At 38.9% G+C, this 17,238-nt stretch overlaps 1 protein-coding gene across 5 annotated transcripts in view; it reads left to right on the top strand.

Moving 5' to 3' along the window:
• TSPAN9 (tetraspanin 9) overlaps positions 1–17,238 on the top strand; it is a 164,302-nt gene that overhangs the window by 14,303 nt on the left and 132,761 nt on the right. Inside the window, exon 2 of one of the 5 annotated variants that reach the window (XM_065674875.1) lies at positions 15,116–15,218. The exons of the other annotated variants lie outside the window; for them this stretch is intronic. The gene's annotated coding sequence lies outside the window, so the exon portion shown is untranslated. The remainder of the gene's footprint in view (positions 1–15,115; positions 15,219–17,238) is intronic. 5 annotated transcript variants of the gene reach the window in all.

Raw genomic sequence — 17,238 nt, 5'->3', positions numbered from 1 at the left:
TCTTGAGCATGGCTGTCTCTGGAGGCATCTGGGGGGTGCTTCTCTCTGGTGTGAGATGGTCCATGAGACCTGTTTTGCTGCATGCAACATATTGTCTGAATCTCTGTGATGAAATGGAAGGGCCACATTTCAATAGTGATATGTTCATATCATACCACTATGAATATGTGAATAGTTTGAATGCTAGCCTATTCACAGCTGGACAACTGTGAACTAAATTCAGTTTCTTAAAAGCAGCAGTTTTCAGTCTATTATCAGACCTTAAGCATTTTGTACTCTGTAGAGTCAATTCAAACCCACTTTGAACTCAGGATTTTGTTTTGGCTCCTGTATTTAAATTCTTGACCCAGCTGTTCATGTTTGCTCTTTACATCATGCTTATGCTGCTCGTCTCCAGAAAGGCTGTGTATGGTTAGGTGTAGTTATCTTAAGGAACCAAGAAAATTAACTTCTTAGAGTACCAAAACTTTAATTATTATTGGATTCTTCTTTCTTTTTATTCTTTTTGCAAAAAATTATTGCCCTTATAATCCCTGAACAATTTCCTTCCTTGTAGGAGAGAAATGAGGTCACATAGCTGTAGCTCCATGTGGACATAGTGCAGCTCCTGGAATACTCACCTACTTTCCTTGTTAGAAGTCCTGATCTCCACCCCATCATTTTCAAAGGGATACCTCTGTCACTCAGCAGAAGCATTTGTAGAATATTGCAGACGTTATAAGTGGCAGTGAGGGGAAAATATTGAACTTCCCAGCCCTCTGTAGAGCCAATATCAAGTTGCTTCCTATTAATTTTGTTTCCTGACACTTTGGTTCAGTTGCAGTTTTTCAGGCAGCTGAGTGCCCCTCAGGCAGGAGCACAGAGGTCTTTTCCTGATACACCTTATACTTTTTGTATAGCGTATCATTATGTAGAAGTTATTGCCAAGGTTTTTTTGCCAAGCCCATGGCTTGGGCTGACAGTTCAGTGCTTTTGAAAAAGAGTTGAGGGGATGTAGGTAACAAGAATAGCCATTATTCCTAGTTCGTTCCCTCCTATCAAGGTAATTAATCACGCTTCCCACTGCAGTACTAGGATGCTGTTAGCTTGTTCTCAGCCCAGTGCTGTTCTTGACTAAACTTGTCTAAGCTGTTTTATCTTTTCTATCCTGCCAGTTCCTTCACTGCTTGTCTCTATGTTGCCCTCAGACTGACATGGAAATTAATTGACCTAGTATTGTAGAATTTTTCCTGTTTTAAAGGAATGTTTAAGAAGGAAAATGGAGGAATTAAGAAATAAATGGTCAGCTAGGTAGGATGTGATGTGCAACATCTGGGGACAGATAACACAAAGTATTATTAATAGGTAAAGTATGGTATGAATGCACTATTGCTTTGTAGAGCTCAGGATGTAAGAGATGGAAAGCCTATTGTATTTCACTTAATTTTCCCTTAGTAGTGGGTTTCAGAGGCTTATGGAGAGATTCCCCAATGTAACTCACCAGGAAACTTCTTTTTCCAAGTGGGCTGCATCAAGCAAATCCCAGAACCTTATCTGATTCAATTATTTGAATGAATCGGGAGTTGATAAAACCTATTTGGAGTTTGATAAAGCATTCAGTAACAAAGTCAGGCATTAAAATCAGAGGGAAACTGAAAGCCATACCAAATGACAAATGCCTGTCTCATGGACCAGGAGGAGGTTAAACAGCAAACATTTTGAACTGGCCTATTTGATGCTATGCAAGATTGATAAAATCTGAACCCAATGTTGCTAGCATTTGGTTTGTATGTTTATTTTTACCTTCTGTTCCAGGGATGAACATTAAATCAGGCTTGAATGTACTAATAGTATATTGTACATAGTAGTACTACTTGAATTGCTAGTAGTAGTGGTAAAAATGACAGGAGATGCTGTGGGTATGGAGAGTGAACTGTGTGTGACTAATAACAGAAATAGAATTCAGCGCCTGTGATTCTGAGCAGGACAGATGACACAGATTCATGTGGAGTGGTTGCAAAAGCATGAACTTACCTTTACAGAAAAGTTAGATTGAATTTGGGTAGAAAGTAAGCTCAAAGCACAATCGGACTTTGCAGGGGCTCTGTCTCTCATATGAGTGTTCACACACAGAGTGTTGACACTGTACTTATTTTGGATTGTTCTCAACCCAAACAAGCTGAAGGGTCATGGACTTGTCATACAACGCTACTGAAAATAATAGGTATCTTAATTCCAGTTACTGGGCAAAACTGATACAATGACACATATCTTTTTTGTTGTATTAATTTTTGTAATCTTTTAAAATTGTTTCTGCAATTTAAAGTGAAACCAGAAAAGTGGGTAGCTTCAGATGTCATTTTTTTAAAGTGGTTTAGATTTTAAAATGTATTTGCTTTTTTTTTTTTTTTAATAAACACACTTTTAAAAAGATAACATTTAACAATTAGTTCATATTGTCTCCAGGAATTTGTTTTTAGCCTAAATAGTGTTTATGTATCTAATTAATGTTTAATGGTAACATGATTCTCTGAAAGCATTTCCTATTTTTTTCTTCCGTGCCTTCTACATATTAAAAAGAGTAAAGGAACAGGCGGAAGAAGTTAGTGAAAGGCGCATGTTGAGACGTGTATGTTTTGTTCACTGTTTTGTTAATTTTTTCAGTGGTTGCTATGTATTTAAACTTAAAGCATTGTGAGCAGCTTTTCTTAAAATATGCATTATTAAACTGGTTTGGTTTGGTTTTTGTGGCTTGTGATTCTAAGTTCTGTTCACCTACTAGAAAGTAAAGATGTGGTAAGAGTTGTTTTTTGTGGGGAACCTCGCACAGAAAGATTGGCTCTTTGTCCAGCCACCTCTATGATATTTGGTGCTGTTTGGGTCGCTCCAGAGACGTGCAGGATGGGAAGAGGATTCCAGGAGTGAATTGAGTATTTATATTTTGCAGTTTTGAATAAGAAAATTAGTACACTACCAAAACAGGTATCCTGCCTTGTATTTTGTTATTATGAACTTGTTAATTAAAAAAATAGCAACTAAGAAACCCAAAGGTGGAAAGCCAGTGAGTATGGCTGTGCACCAGTACTATTGCTTACCTTTGGCGTTTACTAACATTTCTATATACCTGGCTTTCAAAGGTAATGGCTGAAATAAAATCTCAGGGGCAGCACTGACCTCTGTTAAGACTTTATACAAGTCACAAGTGTTTGTCGATTTAGTGGCTTTTTTTGGTGATTTTTGTGTGTGTGTGTGTGTGTGTGTGCGCGCGGTGGGGTTTTTTGGTTTTTGGGTTTTTTTTTGAGGATGGGATTGGTTGCTTTGGGGTTTGGTTTGGGTTTGCTTTAAATCTGGCCGCAGTGCATCTTTTATTTATTTGCATGATGCACTGTACAATGAAGACTTAAGCCAGCAAAGAGCTGGTGCCAAGGAATGTACTTTTTTAATGTTTCCTGCTTTTGTATTTTCATGCGAGTGGTTCCTTTGATAGCAGCACAGAACAATGCATAGACTAAACTCAGTGTTGTGGTGCGTTATGTTGGTTTTTTTGGACAATTGTTGCTTGTTCAGGAACAGTAGTTTACAGTTGGCTAGTACCAGTCATCTACAACTAGTGGGTGAGGGTGCAGTTGAGGGAATCCAGCCAAGCTCAGACAAATTCCTGTTTGTTAAAGCATCCACAGCTATGCAGTGTGAAATATATTAAATTAGGCTGATGAACCTTAGATGAATGAAAAGAAATAAAGTAGTATGGCCACAGACATTTTCTCTCTTAAGGTAAGGTGTGTGTGAAAGAGAGAAAGACTAATTCTCAATGTTTTCATTGAGAATACTGGAAATACTGGAACTGTTCAGTGATTTCATCCACTTTTTGTTCTCTGCACTCAATTTACAGAAAGCTGTAGGTACGTACATACGTGTACTCTTGTTTCACAATAACATCTGTTAATTCAGTTTGTACAGTTCTATTTTGCATTATCATAATTCCAAGGATACCAAATCAGAACAAACATATGAAATATTTAAAATCGGAAACATGTAGTGTTGTTATACATGCTGTCCTGTCTTTTAATTTGACAGTCTTCCAAGATTTTTAGAAGATAACCTTTGCTTTCTGTCATGTACAAGGAGAGGTTCACTGAACCTCCAAGCTGGGATAAACAATGAAAGAAAACTTTGTACTTCTTTTCATATGGCATATCATCATTCTAGATTGTAGTCATCATCAAGGTTGATAGTGAGATTGTGAGTTTAGTGCATTTAAAACAGTTGGGGGCACAGTTAGGTAATAAATACCTAAATATGATACCAAAGAAATCCTACTTGGAGAGGGATATGAAATGTTTGGTTTCAGCTCTTAAGTCTATTCTTTACCTGTTAAGTTCAATTAGGGCTTTTCAAGTGGGAGCAAGTTCTCTCTTCACTGACAGCTATGAGATTCTTTGTCCATTCCTGTGAGAACATATCACTTGGTGTTTTAAGACTGCACATGGTCTAATACTTTCTTAAGTGAAGCACCAGCAGGTTTGGTCTGTCAGCTCTGATCTGACCACAGTGCTCAAAAGCTTCCTGTGAGGGGACAGGTGAACTGGTGCTGTAAGAACATGGCACATCAGTGCATCATCATATACCAGGAAAGCTGTTGCATGCAACTGGATGCATGTTTATTATTCAGCAAAAATTGAGGTGTTTTCCTCCTGTTTCAGTAACTTCTGTCATGTGACGGGAATGCATTGTGGGAGTTTCAGGAAGGAGAAAGGAAACAGGCTGCATGCCCCTAGAGAATTAATCTGCCCACAGTTGTGGGAATGTCAACAAAAATGATGGGAAATAGCCCTTGGTTAGATGAGTTGTTTTATGAAAGTGGTTGGGTGCCAGGTTAGATGCTGTACTGACTCACATTCCCAAAGGATGGTACATGTGTTGGTTGTGGTATATGAGCATGCCCTTGCAGCAGAATTATATTATGCTGAGAATGCGCATAAAGCAGCAGCATTGCCATGAAAGTATGTAGCTGAGCAAAGTGATTTTGAAACTTCTGTACTTGATGAACTCTGGTCTCCTCTACGTTGCAGACTTTGACATTTCTATGAAGTATTTATAAACATAATTCTCTGTTTTAAAACTGTGTTTATCTGTTGTCCTCCTAAATATGTAACTGTGCTTCAGAGATCCAGGGTGCTTACTGTGATGTAGTGCCTACTGCTGATACTGGTGTTAACAGCTTTGAATTTTTTGACAGATTTCACAAAACTACTGAACAAAAGTAGCTGTGCGATGTGGGAGACTGTTTCTGTATGTGTAACTGAGAGTCATGGGAGCAGCTCGAAGCCAAGTATTACATCAGACTCTGCATTCCAGGCAGCAATTTAGTTTGGCCTTGCTGGGTTATCGCTGCTCTCAGAATTTGTGTCAGCGAGTCTAGTCTTGATTTACATGAAGGTTTAATCTAGATTAATGGCATTAAATGTTGATCCCATCACTGACTACTGTGCTGAGATACTTGACACTGTTCTACAACTGTTAGCCTTCATGTTAATGATGGTTCTCATGGAGCAGATACAGTAAGGATAATGGCGCTACAGAGGTGAGACGCAGGCTAAGGCAAACCATCTGTGTCATGGTAACTTTCCAGACTTGCTTCTAGCCTGGTTAAAAGCTTGTCTCTATATGACCTTATGCATCTTGGTACCCATATCAGTATGTTCGCACTGAAGGAAGCATACAGAGGGAGTGGGGACACTGATTTAAATTTTCTTGAAACAAATGCTGCCAGCTAAACACATAAGCTGCAGGTGAGCAGCCCAAACATTCCTCAACGCTACAAGTATATGCCAGCACTCCTTGTGAATGCAGAACAGGAAATCCCAGAGTAGGCATATGCCAGATGTTAATGCAATTTCAAATACCATTTTAAAAGCATTTATAAATGCAGTTGCCTCAGAGTGGTGAGCACCTAAAATTAAACACATTTAATTTTGTGTAATTTTGATGTTTGTGATGTTACTGTCACAAAGGGCATTGAGTCTATGATACCCCTGACTCCCTTTCAGTTAGGGTTATAAGGTGGTATCACTTGCAGAACCATTCATGTTGGAAGGGACCTCCAGGGATCTGTGTTCTCGGTAACCTCTTAGGAACCGAAAGTCTGCTATTATGTTCCCCTAAAGACTTCATAGGCTAAATAAGCCCAGTTTCTTCAGCCTTTCCTCACAGGTCCAGTGCTTTAGCTCTCTGAGCATGTTGGTGGTCTTTGCAGTGTGACTTGCTCAAGTTTATCAATATCTTTCTTGTACAGAAGGCCCAAAGCTGGATTTAGTACAGTCTTGAGTAAAGGAGAATGATCACATCCATTGCCTACTCTGTATGCCCCTGTAGATACAGCCCAGTAAGCTTTTAGCCTTCATTGCTGTCAAAACATAATTCTGACTCTTGTTTACCCTAATGTTCATTAGGACCCACAAATCCTTTTCAGCAGAAGGCCTGAAAGAGGAGTAGATGTACTATAACAGTCTTACAACTGACATGATCATTCTTATCTCCCAGCTGGATTAGATAGCTCAGGAACAGCACTGTTCTAGTGTGATCACAGTGTTACTGGCTCTGCAGCAAACTTGGTCAGTACTAGCTTAGAGTAAAACCTCTGCTTTGCATGCAACAAACGCAGCCATGAATAATGGATCTGTTGATTTCCATTGAACTATGTGCGTTATATCCAGCTTTAGACTGGGCACTGACTCCTTCAGCGATAACACTGGCTGAATTTGATGTAGCAATCCAAAAGTGGTGGTGCTTTTTTCCTCCCCAGTCATTAAATCCTTGATCTGCATTTTCATATTTTAGCCCATTATATAGTTCGTGTGTTAGAACATTTATCTTTCATCTTTCAGCACTTTAGATTCTAGGCGTTTAGTCTTTTTGGCGTGTTAACTTTATTCCTTATTTTGTTAATGGTGCTCAGGATTTCATTTAATTTGCTGGTAAAGGACTTTATGACCTGCACAGAAGGTTTCCCTCTCAGTTTTCCTTCTTCTGCATGCTAGTTAAACTCAAATTAAAATTCATATGTGGGGCCTGAGGAGGAAAAATGAGAATTTTTAATCTTAAATGCTTATATATAAACAGCTTATTTTATGCAAAGTAAATTAAAGTTCTTCCTTTAGTTTTAATGTTTGCTTATCTTAGAGCTTGGGCTACTGAAGTAGATGATCGATTCTTTTCTCTTTTAAAATTCTTATGATTTCCTTCTTCAGTGTCAAGCAGAACTTTTCCTTAGTCACTGTTTTCAGTTTTCACAGAAATACAGGGCTGAAGCTGAGTAAAAAAAGCTTCCATAATATCATGTAGCCAACTGCTGTGGGGCAGAATAGCACTTTGAAAAGAACACTTGAGAAACCTCCATTTGCAAGACAAAATTGGCCCACTGTTCTTTCTACTTTTGAATTTTTAGCTTTACATCCATATATGCAAAGTATCGGTCTTACTCTTGGCTAGCCCTTGCATTAATTTTAACACTAGAGGGCGATTGAAACACTTCAGTTGTTTCAGACTGACAACTTCAGGAGCTTTAGTTTTTCGTTGCCAGAAGAAAGGAATTTTGTTAACTGCATATAAAACAGTGTTTATTTTTAGCAATTAATTTGGTTTATTTCCTTCAGTCCTTTTAAAAACTAAAAATCTAGCTTTTAACATTCTAGTTTTCTTTGTGCCTCTATAGCTCTATCATGCATTTGGACTGGTAAGTCAAGGAGGAAGAATAGTTTAGCATTTTAGTAGCTTATGAAGACAAACTGCTTATGTTTCTTGTGTGATCAGATGGATGTTTGAGCCACCTTGTTGCAGAAACCAGGAGAGAGATGGCAGAGATGTGAATATGTTAAAGCTTTATTTATTTTTCTCAAGAAAGTAAAAGGTTATTTTATAGCATTTCCAATGAATTTTATTGGTTTTATTTACATTAATTTTAAATGAAATTCCAAAACACTTGAGTTAATCTTTTCTTATTCTATGCTTTGAAGTAATATTATTTTCCCTAGAAGAGCTTCAGAATGGCAACTCACGGCCTTCCAGATGTTATTCTACCCTCTCAGCAATTAGAAAACAATCCAATATGAAGAATTTTTTAGAAAGGAAAGGTTAAAGCAGTTAGAACTTACTACTTTCAGAGCTCACTTGAAAATTGCCACAGGAGTTTTTCTTGGCTTAAACCTAAAACTGGAAATATTAAACTTTTTATTAAGAAAATGTGGTGAAATACATACTGAAACATGCTATTAATTGTCAATTGCTTTAAGTGTGTGTTATCAGAGATATGATGCTCATCTATTCTGGTTATAAAGTAAGAATCTGTTCTGTCTTGTGAGTTGGTTGCTTATGTATCTTTCTGGGTTTTATTTTTTCCTCTTCCTGTTTTGAATACATTATACTGCAAGTGCTGAACAACGTTTTTCAGCAGCTGAGTGATCAAATGTTTATTTGCACTTGAACTTTGAATGATGTTTGGAACAGGAACAAAATAGTATCAGTATGCCTTTGAGAAAGAAACTCTTTGTCTTTTATGATTAGTGTAAGAGATTAATCTGATTTTTCCTTGACTTGGTGTCACATGATTTTTTCCCCTCTCCATAAATTATGTGATCTGAAAAGTAACCCATGCCTCTCTTAGGGATATATTGCACTCTAGCAGTTTTGTAGTGACAGTAAGGACATAATATTTTCTCTTTCAAGCTAAGCTTCTAGAATTGTGTAGTTATACGAAAGTCTTGTCTATTTTTATCAAAAGCTTTTCTTTAGCATTCACAGGTGGAAAGAATTGAAATGTCTAAGCTGTAGGTACAAGCAGTAAGAGAAAAAATAATGTAATTGATTATTTCAGAGCAAAAAGTGAAAAAAAATAAAGACTGGTTTCAGACAGTAGACTGTGTGGTTTGACTTGTGATGCTGACACCTATGCAAAAACATGGATTGCGGTTTTCCCAGTTTTGAGCAGAGAAAGGCCTGAGCAGGAGTCTCTGGCAATGGAATGACTTTATCTACTCTTCTTGTGATATCCTGTGCTGCAGTTCTTGTGCCTTTGCTTGGTTTCTGGCATCAGTTCCTTTTTATGTTGCAGAGACACTTGGCAGTTTTGGACATAACATAAGCATTCTCACCAGCTTGTGCTGATTGATAGGACAGGTTTTGAAAACGGTTGATGCTTGCTTAATTTTTTCATATGGAGTTCAGTGCTTCTTGACTTTTGTACAGTGCCAGAGTACTACTTCTGTAAGAGCTGGATGTCCATAGAAGTGCCTCTAAAAAGAATGCAGCAGTAGAGCACTTTTCTTTCTTACTGGTTCTGGATTACAGGAAGGAACCAATTTAAAATGAACAGAACTATAGCATTTTTATTTTGTTCATAGCAGCTGGCCTTGCAAATTGAGAGATTATAGCAGGCTTTACTTGTAAACAATAGAAGTTGCTGAGGGCCAAATTTTCTTCCTGTGAGGCCTAATTTTTGGGTTTCGATTATGCTCTGAACTGTTACCATGCAATCTCATTGTTTCTTGATGTGCTATTAAACCACACTAAACCAGCTATAAATTATTTTGATGACTTACAATAAAGGCTAAACTTCTGCTCCCTCTCTCTGAACTGCATTGCCTTTGCAGGACAAAAAGGAGTGATAAACCTTCATTGGCTGTTTTTATCATTATATTTAACGTATGAATCTGTGGCTGTATGTAGTGAATAGACCTGGTGGAAAGATGCTGCTTTTCTGCTGACATTTGAGAACAGGCTGTATTTCAGCTTGCTGCTTAATAGGCTGTCTTTCTTCAGATGTGGTTCTTGTCAAAGAAATAACTTTGTAATAGGCATTTTCTATATTCTAATATTAAGGTTTCATATTTAAAGGCTCTAGTAGACAAATTATCTTTGCTTTAGTATTTTCCCCTTGCTCCTTTCATATTTAAAATATGAGTGATTGGAAGACTAGCCTCTATTAGTAGTTTGCTTCATTTTTTTGCCTGGTTATGCAATATCCTGGAAGCATTTACTTTGTGCTTTTGGGAGAAAAATTCTCACAGAAATTTAGATTCTGATAGTCCATTATAGCTTACTCTAGTATGTGACAATTTAAAGGAAGCACTGTTTTTCCAAAAATATAAAGCTTTGATGTTTTTGACATAGAAAATTTTGCTGTTCATTACCATTTACCTCTCCTCCACTACTGGCTTTTATTTTGGTCTTGTTTGAGCTTTGCTTACTAGCACACCACTGTACCATGTAGCATAAAGCAGATTAGGCCAGGGCTTTCAGGAGTGAAACAAATCAAGCTTGTGAAAAAATCATGTGGTAGGATTCTTCTACCTCTATTCTTTGTGCACTGTGAGAAGATGTTGGCTATCTTACTGTACTCCACTGCAGTCTGTCTGGATGGGATGGGAACAGCAGAACAACCAATCACCATTTTTCCTCTTTCATTCAGTATGGCATGGCTATGTATGAGCAAGGAGTGAAATACGTGATCCTTCCTGCATTACCCTACTATCTCTAAGAAGATCAGGAGTTCAAAAATACTCTCCCAGTGGAAGATTTTTGCAGCAGCAACTAGGTACTGCTTGCCCCTGTGCTGCTTTTAATATAAAATGGACTGCTATTTGTAACAGCACCACTGCGTTGGTTTGGCTGGTGATCCAAGCAACTTAAATTCTCCTTGTAAGTTAGTGAAGTTGGTGAGGAGCTAATGTAATGCCCTCTTCCTCCCTAAGGGTGTCAAGCTCTCAAGAACAAACATGGAAGCGTTAGCAATGACAAAAGCCTCCTCTGTCTTGCTCTAGTTTTTCTCAGTTTTCTAGTGAAGAAGCATCTGGTACAGCCTTCAGTGGTCTTTTTACAGGCAATAAATCCTGATACATTCCAAGTGACATAATATTACATTTAATTTTTATGGAGGATTTTTTTTTGGAAATGGAGCAGTGCACAATAGGTTTATTTGTTGCATGATAAGGTCATTCTCTAAGAATGAGGCAAAACTACAAGCATTTTATTTTTGATCAGCTTTGACTTGTGATTAGTTACAGCTTCCCACAATTCAGTCATAGTGATTTTTTACTCAGGGATTGTAAAATATACAATGATACACAAAATATACAGTGATTGTAAAATATAAAAAACCGCAACCAACCAACAGACAAAGCCCACCAAAACAAAACAAAACAAATGCATTTGCAAGAAGAATTCTTTTTGACACGAGTTGTACAGTTCATGAACTCCTCACACATGTACTGTTCGCACAGAGCCACAAAGATGATTAAGGGAGTGGAACATCTCCCTTATGAGGAGAGGCTGAGGGAGCTGGGTCTCTTTAGCTTGGAGAAGAGGAGACTGAGGGGTGACCTCATCAATGTTTACAAATATGTGAAGGGTAGGTGTCAGGATGATGGAGCTAGGCTTTTTTCAGTGATATCCAGTGATAGGACAAGGGGCAATGGGTGTAAACTGGAGCATAGGAAGTTCCACGTTAACATCAGGAAGAACTTCTTTACTGTAAGAGTGACAGAGCACTGGAACAGGTTGCCCAGGGGGGTTGTGGAGTCTCCTGCACTGGAGATATTCAAGGCCCGCCTGGACAAGTTCCTGTGTGATGTACTGTAGGTTACCCTGCTCTTGCAGGGGGGTTGGACTAGATGATCTTTTTAGGTCCCTTCCAACCCTTGGGATTCTGTGATTCTGTGATTCTGTATATACTGTTACTGTTGCTGGGTGTATTTCCCATATGTAGCAATGTCAAAAATCATTAGTGGTAATGCTGGTGTCTAAAGCGTTCAGGTATTACCTGCTACTTGGTGATGCTGTGGATCAGCACATCTGCACTATGTGACTCTGTTCCTAAAGTAATCCTGTAGGATCTGTTTTGTGGTATAGGTCCTTTATTAAATGAAATGCAGATAAAAGGACTGTTTATAAGTCAGTCACCCCTAATCTCCAACCTGTCCTTTTCCTTGAGCTTGGGAAAGGTTGGAAGGAGTGAGAAAGAGTGTCCTTGTGTGTCCAGATGAATTTAAACTGTGCTGCTCTCAGTGGACATGAAAAAAATTAACACAAAACCAGTCCTTGAGAACCCCCTTCGGTAGTTTCTCTTAGTTTATCTCCAACGCCAAGCTGTTATGTGAGCAGTTGCCAGCAGGTCTCAGTCTCTTTGATTATTCTCAAGCAATGTGGCTGTAGTGATTAAAATCAGAACCTTGACTTTTTAAACTTACAAAAACAACATGAGCCTGATGTGCTCAAGTGGCACACTGCCACCTCATAAATGAGTCTCAGCATTCCTTGTCAGATGCAGGCCGTGTACGGCATCGCACCATTTCAGAGCAGTCTAATTTTGAGGTGACAAATTCATGCATCATTGTGGCAAGACGTGATTGAGCCCAGCAATGACGAGCAGTGCAGTACAATGAGATGCAAGTAAAAAATAGTTCTGTTCAGTATAGCCTCCAGTTGCCAGCTGTTCCTGGCAAATTCTTACTTTGGTTTTGCTTAAGTATCCAATGTATTGTTCTAATTGCATTCTTACAGGACTGTTTGATCCAAAAATTATTCTGGAGCTAATGGCATATAAGAAGTTCTAGCTAAGAGTGTGGTAAGGAGCTAAAACAGGGATAGTACAACTTTACGCTGTATTGATTGTATATTGCCAGGGACTTTGGGTTTTAGAAGCTTTAGGAGAAACTTAACAGACAAAAGTTAAAAACCAAACAGTAGAATATTGAAGTTGGAAAGGACCAATCTAGCATATTATTAAGGGCATTGTGCAAATGCCTCTTAAAAACTGACAGGTATAGGACATTGGTCATCTCTCTAGGAAGCTTGATCCAGTGTCTGAACACTGTCTGAGTAAAGAAAAGCTTACTAATCTCCAGTCTAAACCCTCCAGATGCTAGAATCTGGCATTTGTTCTTGTTAAATTTCATGCCACTGATGACTGTCCAATGCTTCAGTCTGTCCGTATCCCTCTGCAAGGCCTCTTGTCCCTCAAGAGTCAACAGCACCTCCCCATTTGGTTCCATCAGCAAACTTGCTGATGGTGCCTTCAGCTCCTGCACTTGGATCACTGATAAATATAGTGAACAGAACTGGCCCTAGGAGTAAGCCCTGAGGAGCACTGCTGGTGACTAGTTGCCAGGCAGGTGTAGCCCCATTCACTGCGATCCTTTGAGCTCTGCCTTTCAGCCAGTTCTTCACTCTGTGCATGGATCATCTCACCAATGAGCTTGTCCAGAAGGATGCTGTGAGGGACAGTATCAAAAGCCTTACTAAAATCCAGAAAAATTTAACACAGATGACGAGATTAACACCCGACTGTGCTCATGCAGAAACTATTAAAACTGAACTGTGCTCAAGTCTAGGCAGAGTCTGTCACAAGCTGTACATAGTTCTGGGGTTTTTTCTGTGTTCCCATACAGATTGTAGGTTCTTTGAGCCTCTCAGCAAAGTGACTGTTTGGAGAGGATATAAGAAAAAAAGGGGGGTAGAGGGGAGAGAGAACAAAAAATGTCAATTAACTTTTGCAAGTGAAGTGGATGCTGCTTCATGTGAGGTTCCCTTCCTTTCCCTCCAGTCTCCCGTTTTTCCTCCCTTTCTGTAGAACATGTAGGGTTGAGCATTGCAGCAGATCTGTGTAATCTCTTACTAGTCTGCATGTCTGAGGCTGTCAGAAGAAATCAGATCTGCTTCATTTCCACAAATAAAAACTTTCTGATTTCTTCATTTATTTCATGAAACATTTAGGTTGAATGAACAATTGATTTGGGAATCAGTAAATACTTACGAGTTCAAACTGTTTTCAGCATTACAAATAATTCAGTTGTAGCTAGGAAAACTCACAGCATTTGTAAAATTTGAAGTCCAGTGTTGTTTTTTTCTTCAGTTGTTTGAATTGTTTAGCCCCATTAATTTGACCATGCAGCACTTCATGATTGGTGTCTTTCTGCAAACATCCGTAAGTCAGAAGTATTCAAGTTGCCTTAAGCAACATTCTCATGGGCACTTTGCCAGGAACTCAAAGGCTTCACCTAAATTGCATATTTCTGGGTATAATCTCACTGTCAGCTGTTCTTATCTTTCGTTTGGTTTTTGCTTAGTCCTCCATCTGGCTTTTTACTTTGACAAGATGAGTAGCAGGAAGCGGTGGTATCTGTAACTTGTATAGGTTGCAACCTCATAGTGTATTTGGAGGGAGGTACAGATCAGAAATACTGAAGTTCATAGAAAAAATTTCCAGCAAGTTCCAACATTTTAAAAATAGTCTCTACAGAGGGAGCAGTGGCTGTCAGAGCATAATAAACCATCCGTGGCTTCAGCTATGGGTCTTCAACAGTCTGATCTCAGCTCATTAAGAAATCCAGTGCAACTGCTAACCATGGTAGTTCTAATGATCTGGGACCTACAGCCTCATCATTCTGTCCCCTGACCATACTATGAGGCTGCATGTATTTGAGATACAGGCTGGAAGGGTTGGTCAGGAAATAGGTTTTGTCTGGACAATAGTTTAGACAAACTTTATATTACTTTTCAGTGTATCTTCTAGACAATAGATTTTCTTCTGTAAAACATGGCTTTGCTTTGAAGATGGAAAGGTTTTTTAATACGCTGTGCTAGTTACTTTTTTAAAGTATAAGTCAACACTCCCAGATGTGATGAACAGCGTAGAGATTCTTTCTGTTTCTGGGTGAAATAATGGGGGTTATTTTCTGGTTTTGAGCTCACAGAGAGTGCTTTGAAACAATGACTTCTGGAATTTGAAACACTTGAAAAAACCTATCTGAACCTATGCCACTACAGGACTGCATGAGCTGAGCCTGTAGGAGAAATTGTGAGATTTCAGTGCAGTCTTGAAGACCAACAGTATAGAAATCCCTCAGATCTCAAATAGTTAATCTACTGATGGACAGATTTATTGAGAACTTCCCTCTTAACAAAAAAGGCATATTCTTGGCAGCATGATGATACTGGCTTTTGATGAGGAAGAAATTAGTTACCTAACTTCTAAGTGGGATTTTTTTTTTTTTTTTTAATTTTTGGGTGCCTGGTTATCAAGAGTAAAGAGTATGTAGAGGAATGGCTGATTCAGTATAGACACTTTTTCTCTGCTTTCCAGTGATCTGTACATGATTCACCTAGAGTGGACGTGAACTGAACCCAAAGCGTTGTCCCTGTTCTTTCCTCTTCCCTGCCTGCTGGGCATCTCTTCCTTTAATTGTGTGAGTATGCAGAACTGTGGCAACCTGATTTGCACTGATTTAAGTACCCTATCGCCCCACTGTTAGGAGAAAGTCCAGAAGTATTGTGCTTCAAATGAGATAGCTACCTCATTTAGCAATCTCCTATCCAGCTAGGCAAACCCTAAGAGCTTGAAAACAATTCTAGAAGATAGGTAAACTCAAGGGTAAAGGACAATAGATTTGTGGAAATCAACTTTCTGTTTATTGTGGATGGAAAGCTGCGGAAAGCAAATTAGGGGAAATTCTATTATCTGTGTTTCTTTACTAGTGATTTAAGGTGGATGTATTCCCTACTTTAAAGCCCTGCTGTTAGTGACTGCTGCTAATGTGCTCTTCGGGAACAGCAGTAACGTAGACATCTGCATAAGAAATGTTAAACCTGTAGCTATTGTGTTTTGTGAGCTTCACAAATGGTAAGAAGATGCCCATGTTTACTACTTAGCATATTTTATCATTTCCTGGGGTGAGCTCATTAATTTATTCTGGTCTTCTTATTTCCTATATGGTGACCTATCAGGACACTTTGTCATTGCATCATAATGCAGTATGCAAGAAAGGGTTTTGTTGTCTATGGTTAATACTGTAATAGCTTGTCTAAGATAGGCTGTGAAAGCTTGCAGGTTTGTTCACTTTAGGTGTAACAAGAGAGTGGGGGAAGTGCTAAGCAGATAAAAGCACATCTGAGTAACACAGTACAAGCTCAGCTGGATTAGTGAGCAAATACAAGCACCAGAACTAGTTTGTGTACAAGAAGTGGAGGCAGGAAATTCAGGAATAGCAGCCATTCAGTACCACAAAAAGCAAACCGGAATGCTAAGAGTTGAGGGAAATAATAAAAAGCATAATGCTGTAAATGCAGTATGGATATTCATTAATAGCCTTATAGGAGCTCGGTATTGCAGCTCATTTATTATACTGCAAGTCTCTTTCTTTGTAGAGGTGTATCAGTAAGCTTCCTATTGGAGCTGCAGTTTAAATCAGTTCTTTAAGTGAAAAGTTGCACAGTAGCAAGTTGAATTTTGCTGATGTGATGGCCCAGTGTAAATTCGCAACCTATGTGAATTTAAGGGCTGTATTGAAGCAAACAGCATGTCTATACTGGCAAGAAAAGACCCTAGGCCTTCCGTGGCCTATTGGTGGCAGTACTTGCTAAAGTACTGCTTTGTGGTCTTCGTTGCACTCTGCCTGTTCAGTCAGTGCTCATTAATGCTCTAGCCTTGCTTTCAGCTTCTGTCATTTTCTTGTTTAAGCATTGTTAAAGGGTATTGTGGGCAAAGGCTGTGGCTTGAAGACTGTTTGGCATGTGGGAGGCTGGATCTGCTCTGCAGAATACAGTTCTGAGTGGAGATCCTTGAGATAATAATAGATTGTAGCTGTTCAGACTATGTGATGTGATGTGGCTTGGTGCAGTCATAGTTGCTTTAATGTATGTCAGTTACAGTCCACATCTCAAGTCCTGTGTGTCAGCTACAGTCCAGCATCTCAGTTCTGTGTTAAAATGAACAGAGCTTTGGGAGACACCCTTGCACAGTAAGGATTGTTGACACCAAGGGGTCCAAGGTGTGCTTCATAAATGAATTTTCTATTGAACTAAAACCAGAACTGAACTCAGGCTCAGTAGGGATGAAATAATTTAAGGGTAGCTGCAGAAGTGGAAAAAGTCTGTAGTGAAAATAATGTCCAGCAATAAACTGGGGATATTGCTGAGCTCTTGACTTAAACTGCAGTGTTTCTCTTCCTTATGTAAGTCCTACCCTCTGGCCAAAGGGTTCATTTCCATAATTGCTATGTGGCTGGCTCTCCAGCATACAGTGGACACATACATTGCTGTTTTCATTGGCTCAAAACTTCCAACTGTTTGTCAGCAATAAAGATGCTGCATCAGCTTCTTGCTTACTACAGCTGGAATAGGGCACTGCCAAAACATTCTTGAAAAGAAAACAAAAAAAGCCAATGTAAATGTTGTGGTCAAAGAACTGAGAGAGAAAGCTCTTAAACA

The sequence above is a fragment of the Lathamus discolor genome, chromosome 1 (assembly GCF_037157495.1).
Source record: "Lathamus discolor isolate bLatDis1 chromosome 1, bLatDis1.hap1, whole genome shotgun sequence".
NCBI lineage: Eukaryota > Metazoa > Chordata > Aves > Psittaciformes > Psittacidae > Lathamus > Lathamus discolor.
This window is presented reverse-complemented; position numbering and strand designations above follow the sequence as displayed.